The sequence below is a fragment of the Notothenia rossii genome, assembly GCF_949606895.1.
Source record: "Notothenia rossii genome assembly, chromosome: 1".
Taxonomy (NCBI): domain Eukaryota; kingdom Metazoa; phylum Chordata; class Actinopteri; order Perciformes; family Nototheniidae; genus Notothenia; species Notothenia rossii.
This window is the reverse complement of record NC_136912.1, coordinates 34,369,938-34,379,928: the sequence shown is the minus strand read 5'-3', so window position 1 is coordinate 34,379,928 and position 9,991 is coordinate 34,369,938.

Here is a 9,991-nt window from a genome sequence, read left to right as displayed (position 1 = left end):
AGAGCGTAATTGAGGCTAATTAACATACGTCTCTGACTCCAAATGTAATGCAACAATGTCGGCCAGTTAATGCAAAGCGACGTGCCCATTGTGCGGCGGATTAAACAGCGCGAGATTCGCGATTCTGCATCTCGCCATAGAAGTCAGAAAGAAACAAAAGAGGAGACGTTAGATGAATTTCCAGCCATGTCTGAGCCGGAGCTGTGTGACTGAATCGAGCTGACACTGGAGTCGGATCTCGGAGCAGGAGCGCACAGCAGATCCTCTCTCTTCCTCCCTCTCTCTTTCTACCCCCTCCCTCCCTCTCCCCCTCACTGGATCCGACAGGGTGTTGCAGAGAGCGACGTCGCCCCCTCGCGTCTGCACACTTTTCCTTTTAAGCACATTACTGTATGAAAGGGGACCAGGGAACTTATTGGTTCTTACTAGGAATGGGAATTGAAAGCAAATGTATATTCGAATATTCGACCTCCAAAAAGACGGTGAACCGATTAACCGAAATGTACATATCCTATAAAAAAGAAAATGTGGGGGAAAAAATTGCAAACATCTTTTTTTGGGGGGTTTTTGGATTCAAATAAGTATAGAAACCAAGTCGAATTTGTCAAATGTATTGAACTGGTGATCATAGTTTGTACAGTTGACAGCTATAGGCCTAAAGCTTTCTTTCAATAATTGAACTTTTGTAACAGGATTATGTAATCAGGATAACAAGATACAAACCATTAAGGTGACTCTATTCCCTTACAGTTACATACAAAAAAAATCAGGTAATTGTTACATTACTTATAAACAGTATTACTAGCAGTTATTGTCTTTGTTGTAGATTTGAGTTATTCTATGTAATCTGTCTGTAGGCTCATACTTTAAGGGTTAATATATACGCCCACTGCCTGAATTTTTGTTTTTGTTTTTATTCAGTAGGTGAACGTAAATGTTAATAAAATGGTGTGCCTTAGCTTAACTCTGTATTCAACTAAAGCTAATTATCTTGTATGGACAGATTGGCATGCAATATAAATACATTTGTACGTTTACTTTAAATGTTGCAGTTTGTTCCTTTGAATATTGTATTAATAATAACATAATTAATTTACATGGCACTTTTCTAGATACTCATAAACATTATTTACAAGCATACAACAACATACAAAGTCCTAGGGAAAAAACAAGATGCAATGAATTTCATTTAAAAAACAAAAACAAACAGATAATTGAAAAAAAGCAGTGAGATTGGCAGACTAGCTTTAAAAGCCCAACTTTCCTGAGAGTGTCAACTCATCCGGTCATTAAAATCACCAATTCCTCAGATAAAATAAACACAGTATTTGGTTTACTCAACTAGCGTACAGACGTACATGACAGTGTTTAAGGTTCTGTTTGTATGCACAATCTCTGCCACTAAGGCAAGGCAAGGCAAGTTTATTTATATAGCACTTTTCAACACAAGGCAATTCAAAGTGCTTTACAAAAAATGAAAGACATTAAGAAAATGGCATTTAAAATCAGTCATTAAAAAGAAAAGCTAATAAAATAAACATTAAAAGAAAAAATACATGGATAAAAGTTACAGTGCAGTCTAAGATATTAATAGTTCAATTAAGAGCAGCGACAAAAAGAAAAGTCTTCAGCCTGGATTTAAAAGTAGTAAGAGTTGCAGAGGACCTGCAGGTTTCTGGGAGTTTGTTCCAGATATTTGGAGCATAATAACTGAACGCTGCTTTACCATGTTTAGTTCTGACTCTGGGGACAGAAAGCTGACCAGTCCCTGAAGACATAAGATATCTGGATGGTTCATGATTTAGCAGGAGGTCAGAAATGTATTTTGGGCCTAAACCATTCAGTGCTTTATAAACAGCAGCAGTATTTTGAAATCTATTCTTTGACACACAGGAAGCCAGTGTAAAGACTTCAGAACAGGAGTGATGTGATCCACTTTCTTAGTGTTAGTGAGGACTCGAGCAGCAGCGTTCTGAATCAGCTGCAGCTTTCTAATATATTTTTTAGTGAGACCTGTGAAGACACCATTGCAGTAGTCCAGTCTACTGAAGATAAAAGCATGGAAAGGTTTTTCCAAATCCTGCTGTGACATTAGTCTTTTAATCCTAGATATGCTCTTCAGGTGATAGTAAGCTGATTTAGTAACTGTTTTAATGTGACTGTTGAAACTCAGGTCAGAGTCCATTATTACACCTAGATTTCTGGCTTTATCTGTTGTTTTGAACATTGCAGACTGAAGCTCAGCGCTAACTTTTATACGTTCTGCCTTGGCTTCAAAAAACATTACCTCAGTTTTATCTTTGTTTAATTAACTATCTGCTAACTTGTGTCAGATTGGATCGAGCATGAATACTTTGAAAGGTGTAACCTTGAACATTTCTTCTTGTTATTCCTTCGCTTATGTAGGCTCAATATAACCTTTTGCATTGTGGTAAACGCCCACAGGTGGTCTGCATCACTGTGGCTGGCTTGCTCTCTAGTCAGATTGGCCTTAGGTGGAGCTACACTGGGAATTACTCCACCAAACTCTTTGCACAAACATCCCTTTGTAAGAGCAGTCATTATGAGTTATGACAGCCGTGGTAGTAAATGCAAAGGTGTTACTTTTAATGTTAACACAGTGGCAGAGTGACAGGGGAGCTGTGAAATGCAAAGCAGCTGAATGGAATTCAGTCATAGTTTATTATATTGCCTACTCTGGTGCGTTTCCTGTCATAATGGCTTCTGTGAAAAGGAGACTATAAGAATATTAAAGGTGCACAATTTCTCAGGTAGAATTAAGGACATGACATGTTAAGAACAAGCTTGTGAAAACAGACGATAATATTAGCAAAACTGTAGCTTAATCACAGTTGTAATTGAAACATGCTTAAAGGAGTTGTCATGAAATGTTTTCACTTACTTGCAGAGAGTAAGATAAGAATGATACCACTCTCATATCTCTTCATTTAAATTAAGCTACAGCCAGAAGCTAGTTAGTTTAGCTTAATTAGCATAAAGGAAGCAGAGGAGAAATATTGCCTTCCAGCACATGTTAATAGACCTTTTTTTTCAAAGCTGAATCTCTGACTTGTCCCACCAAGCCTTAACTGATGCAATAACTCACAAATTGAAGGTTGTTTTTAACCAATCTGTGCCCAAAAACTTTATTTCGTATAACAACAAAATGTTGTTCTGATTCGTGTTACAATCTGTTACAGGCATACTTTTCTGACTGTACAACTTTTTTTCACAATATATTTTCGAAAAAAGTCTTTACCTCAATTCAAGGTTTCAAAGGCTTTATTGTCATACTCACAAAAGCTACAGCGTTGTTGTTGTTGTTGACAAGGAACATTTTAAGTCCCTAGCTCTTCCAACAGTGCAACATACAATATGTTTTAGACATGAAAAGCGATAAGTAACAAAACGTGTGGTAAAATAGTGCAAGTTACACAATGATGGAAAAAGGAATAAATAGCTTAAACTGCATACTATACTATACTGTACTATAGTACACATGAGCCTTTCTGCTATGAAAGGCCCACATGTATGTGTTCCAGTCCTTATGCTAAGCCAGGATTACCATCTACTTGCTTTAGCTGTAGATATGAGACATGTGATCACAAAAAAAGAGATGAATAAGCATGTTTGCCAACATATTTAGTTATTCATGTACATACCTAATATGCTAATGTTAAGGTTCATATTTGTATTTGACATGTTTAGATGCTTTAATGTTAAAAAAGGTCTTTATTTTTCTAATACTGCCTGTGCTGCAGCACCTCTTTTCACCCTCCGTCTGAATCCTGAGCAGACTGCAGACAGTCTGCTCTGATTCTCTGATTGGTTAGCTGGCCAGCTCTCTCTACACTTAGATATGTCTTTCCCCTTAGCCTATCACATACAATGTGTTTGAGTGCTAGATAGAGAATCATAGATAGAATCAGAGGGATGAAACCCTCTTTAATGGTCACACATGCAGAGCACACAGCACACACAGTGAAATTGGTTCTCTGCTTTTAACCCATAACCTCCTAGTACCAGGGGCAGTGGGCAGCTAGTGTACAGTGCCTGGGGAGCAATGGGAGTGGGGGAAGGGGGATGCCCGGTGCCTTGCTCAAGGGCACCACGGCAGGGCAGGAGGTGAACTGGGACCTCTCCAAGTAGCAGTCCACACTCCATATTTAGGTCTAGTCAGGGACTTGAACCGGCGACCCTACAGTTCACAGTCCAACCACTACTGCCGGTGGCAGTGGCCAATAAAAGTGTGAATGTTACATAATGATGTCATCATGTTATGGAGGGGGTGTGGGAGAGAAACTCCCTCTGGAGGGAACATTGAGATTTTAGCATTTGAAGACCATATATGCCCCAAGACCTTTATATCACATTACAGGAGAGGGAATACCCATAAAGCCTAAGAAGGCCCCTTTGAGGGACCTTTACATTAGTGCAATACTACTTTCCCTGTTGATTAGACTGTCAAAGAATTAGCATAAGAAAAATATTCCACACATAAAGACTTTGGTTGGCTGCATTTGGTTAGGCGTTAGTCCTGGTTGTTTTTTCACAAGTATTAACAACATCAGCGGTCGTTCTCCTTTAACTGTTGCCCCATTTATAATTTAGTAGCTCCCAAATGACAAATGGGACATAATGTTTGACAAATGATGTCATAACCAGCCTTGATGTGAGGGGCTAACAGACTAAGGTAAAAGCTCAGAAGGCCATTAAAATTTCATAATATGAACAAAAAGGCAATTAAGATATCATTAAGAGGGTAAGCACCCAAAGGATATACGTGAGGCCTATTACTGTGCCCTTCCATGGGATTGTACCCAGCCGCTGCTTAAAAAACTGCACTTCAGAGACCACTATAGAAGTGAGTTGTGGCCCAATGACAAACTAGTAAACGGGAGCTATAGGCCCTCTCAATATGTCAACAGGAGTCTGTATTGTTTGGATTTAGGCACACAATAACTGCTCAGGAAAATGAGCCTGGTTTAAATGTACTCTGGGTACAGAAAGAAAACCTTGTTAATTATGTAATGTTAGCTCATTGGCTTACTGAAGCCCCAGGGTCATAAATGCTGGTGAAAACTGTAAAAGAGAATGGAATAGGTCAATAAACAAACAATGTAAATGTGGACACCCGAGTCAATCCCTGTTATTGTCGCAATAATCAAGGTTAGGAGAAAACGGATCAATACACAGCAAATACAATTTGCTGTTAATAACTGTTATACTCCATTCAGCCATTTTACAGAGTGAAATGCACAACAGTGGGAATACAGTTGTGCAATGTAAGCACAATGTATTCACCTTCTAACCCCAAATTGGTGGAATCAGCCTCATCTGGGCTCTTTTGATTGCTTTATCCTAGAAAGTACTATGGGGGCGGACCTGTGGAAAGGCGCTGCAACGGTCCAATAAACGTACATTGGGAGAAACACGCTGCACTTTCAAAACTATGCAATTATAAAAACACAAATGTGCTAAAACATGTGCAAATGAAGAAACATCTTCAACAACTTGAAAACACATCCACAGCATCTACAACACATTAACCTACTTGACCAAACATGCACAGCGCTGACTACAAACTATTTGAATCATTTCCTGAACTGCAGCACGTGTCTCCTAATCGAAGTGTTTAGGCAGTTGTAACGCATTGGCCCCTGTCGGCCAACGTAAAGCACAGTATGTGTGAGTACATGAGACCATGTATAAAATGAATGGCCGTGCCCTCAGCCCAAAGTGACTGTGTGTGTGATCAGTGTCTGTCCCAGACAGCTGCAGGGTGACTCCCTGCCCTGAAGGCCATTACTCAGTGTGATGGATAGCGGAGGGAGTGGTGGGGAGGAAAGGAAAGGGGTGTTAGAAAAGGAAGGAAGGAGGCAGAGATGGGGCTCAAATAAAGGAGTAGACAGTACATTAGGGAAGGATGAGCGAGAGAGCATGAGGGTACGGCTGGAGGAACAGGGGCCTCGGGAGTTTGAGGTGTTAAAGTGAGAAGAAGGGAGGTGGAGAGATGGAGAGATGGCAATCTGGGATCGGGGCTTGACAGCAGTGAATGGTGCTGATAAGAAATGGAAGAGGAGGAAGAGGGGGGAAGATGAAGCTGATGCTACTTTAGGTAATTGGTTTATTTTCACAGAGGGAGAGAATCCATCACCATTTCTGTAAATACATCAGTGATTGTCACCGAGATAATTTTTCAGCGCTTGCATCTTGGCATGATGCTAAAAACATTTTAAAAAACAGCCCATAATGAAAGCTGGTGTCATTTAAGGCAGTGCAGAAATGAAAACCTATGACTAAGTCAATCATTTATAAGCAAGCATGAAACAACGGAATCAAATTTAGATGACATGCGGAATGAAACAAGTGCAAGCAATTCAACGATAGCCTTGACAGGGACAAATAAATAAATTCAAGTGATCCACTTTATTAATCAGATTATATTTCTTTCCATTTTTGTGTTTGTAGTCTAAGAACAGGTGATAAGATAACTTATCTTTTCTGTAAGATTGTGAGAAGAAAGGATCCCTACTCATTGGCCTTTACTTGCATTGATATTCATTTGTATACATTACAATCTCAAGACTTTCAACAGGAAAAGCAAATATTTAAAATTGAAAATAACATTTGCCGGGATACATAAAAAAAAGAAAAATGGTAACGAAAAACTGAAAAGAAACGTGTTGGTTACGAAAGCAAAAATGCATCAATTTTAACAGAGGAAGTAAAGATGCTTCTGAAAAACTACTTATAAAGTTTTTTGTCACCTGCAAAAATATAACATAATGAAAACAAAATTCATAAAGGCCTATATAATTATAATAATAATAAATGACCTATATCTGATCTATATCTACAGTATATATATATATATATATATATATATATATATATATATATATATATATCTAAAATGGATCACCAATTTGTTTTCACTCTCAGGGACTTACAGTATAAGAACCAGAGAGTTATAAGAGACTTGCATCTATAACTTCTTCTTAGGCCTAATGTGGCAATAGGATTGAATGAGCTTGGAACTATGTATCATACCCTTGTATTCACCTAAACTTAAACCAATAACACAAATCAATGATGCTTTCTAATTTGTTTGTCTTCATTGTCACTACAACCACATGCTGTGTCACTGAAGGTCAAGGTCTCAAATACCTTCCCAGCAGTAGGAGTGCAAACCCGATAATGGACAATACTGTAAGCGTGTAACACAATTATCAAGGTATTGCAAGAGAATAGTATTTATTTCTGTCTAAATGCAGGCATGATATGGGATATTCTAGCAACAGACTGTCAAAGTCAAGCCACACATGAATCAATGAAGATAGAATCCCCAGTACAAAACAGAAAAAGTTCTAAACTAAACAAAACACTTAACATTACGAGAGCAGCCGATGACCTGTTTCAATTATAAATTATCGTTGCTATTCCCTTTATCTCCTCTGAATTGCAGAATGCTTAAAGCCCATGCGGGGGAGGAGGACTGGCCATTAGCCATTGCAGGAACAGACACAAACATTGCATTACAGGAAGGGTCCGCTCACACAAGTTATACACTAGAAAGCAGCACAACCCCATTAACTGTGGTCAAATGTTTAAGATTCAAAACCTTTTATGTAAAACACAAACACCCGTTGCATTATAGCATGCACAGATCGGATCATTATTGATTGAGCAATTTTCTTTCACTGGGCAAAAATGTTGAATCCAAGCTTTTAAATTAGATGCATCAGTATATCGTTTTTACCGATACCAGAAGAGAATAACTACTATAGCCAGTATATGGTCACAAACAAATTACTCTCCATAAATGCTGAGCTTTAGATACATTGCACTAGTGGACTCAAAGAAGTGTATGTTGGCGCCTAATATCCACCCACATACTAGGAAATAAATAACTTCCTTCCTTGTAAAAGGGTATTTGAAATTTGGCGTTGTCACCTATTCTGTGGACATGTTTGTTTCTCTGCATTTTTGTGGGCATTATTAGGGCCGAGTTGTGCCTTTGTGATTGACAGGTGGTAGGCATGCTTCTTCAGACACAGAGCTGTCCTGATGGGTTTCAAAATAAACAAACCTGGGGCAACTCTCTGTTTTTGTAATGCTCAATTGGAGAGTACCAGCACTGTGTGTGGTGCTGGATTTTCCTAACAGAGCCCCATTGGAATCATTATAACTCAGGATTTTTGGTCTATGGGTGTTGCAGACATCTGTCTTCCATCAACAAAGATAATGTCTTTTGTTCAGTTTTTTTTTGCACTTTAGTTGATGCTGAAATGCAATTTTCTGCTCAGCTGCTAATGTCATATTTAAGTATACGATTCTGGCTGGAGTACCTGTCAACATTTCTAAGTATGTTCCTAACATGAATGCAGGGTTTGATGTTCTGGGAACTCATTTCTTTCAGGCACTTTTGATGAAGCGATTTCCCTTTTAAAAATTATCTTACTGTAAATGGAGATGCTACATCCCCAATGTCCCTAAACAACCTTTGAGATAATTTAGCTTTCTCGTTTACATGTATCCAATTATAAAAGGAACACACCACCAGTGTTTTATAACTCTGTAACTGAAATAATTTATAATCAAGCAATGTTGACCACTCCTTGCTAGTCTAGTGCATCCATATGTTAGCCACGAAATGATCCGTTGTTGTTCTGGACACTTCATAGTCCAATCTCTATAATGCTCTTTGAACAAAGATGGAGGATAGGGCCGCTGGATGTTCTCTTAATGAGGAATTTAGGTATCACTGTTTTCAGTCTCTAGATCAGGGGTGGGGAACCTTTTTCCTCTCAAGGGAAAACAACCTCCGTACAAATTATTGAACTCAATCTCTGCTTAAAAATACTAAAATCACAGCCCATTCATTTTGCCTTTCTTTCATGCTGTGCAAAGATAAAGTAACCTCTTAATCCAGATATCTTTCTGTTTTATTTTCAAAGTTTTTATGTTGTGCTTTGGAGAGAGTGTGTAAAAGGCTAAAGGACCTAAATGCAGACACCCACTATGACTCGCGCATGCATGCACGTGCACAGTTGTGGCATGACCACCAAAATAGAAATACTGTATGAAGGCACAAGATGTGAGCAAATGTATTTAGTATACTATTCATGTGAACTTGATTTAAGTGGGGGGTGGACCTAACCTCCTCTAGAGGGGTCCGGGGAAATTCTCCCCCAGGAAGATTTTATTTTTTTTAATATCGAAGTTAAAAGCATCCATCTGGTGCACTTTGAGAGCAACATTAAGAGATCTGTGGATACATCTCTCAACATCCAAATGAAACATAACTGTAAACAGATTTATTTTTCTTTATGGATATTTTACAAATCGCTCCCCTTTTAAACTGTATTCTTGTTTATTAATAACTACTTTTTTTTACTGTCATTATAGTATTTTTTTATAACTATAATGATCGTGTAAAGGTGTGCCTTTACCTCACTGAGCTGAGGTTGTCAGCCTCTCAGTCTGTCAGGAGAGAGCTCTCTTCCACCTGGTTGTAGAAAAAGCTCTTTATATCTGTTAGCATAGCTGGCTAACCAGATGCTAATAACAACAATCTCCGGAGTGACACACAAAGACCCAGAAGTACTTGTATTGCAATGTAGCATATTATTTCCGATCACGTTATTGACTGTATGATCAATATTACAGATGAACATATCGCCACTGGGCTTACAATGAAAGACACAGCCACGCAAAAAATGCGGCATGTGTACGGCTCCTTATCCATCCATCCATCTTCTCCCGCTTATCCGTGGTCGGGTCGCGGAGGTAGCAGTTCCAGCAGAGAGCCCCAAACTTTATTTTCCCTGGCCACATCAACCAGCTCTGACTGGGGGATCCCAAGGCGCTCCCAGGCCAGAGAAGATATATAATCCCTCCATCTGGTTCTAGGTCTACCCCTTGGTCTCTTCCCAGCTGGACGTGCCTGGAACACCTCCCTAGGGAGGCGCCCAGGTGGCATCCTAAC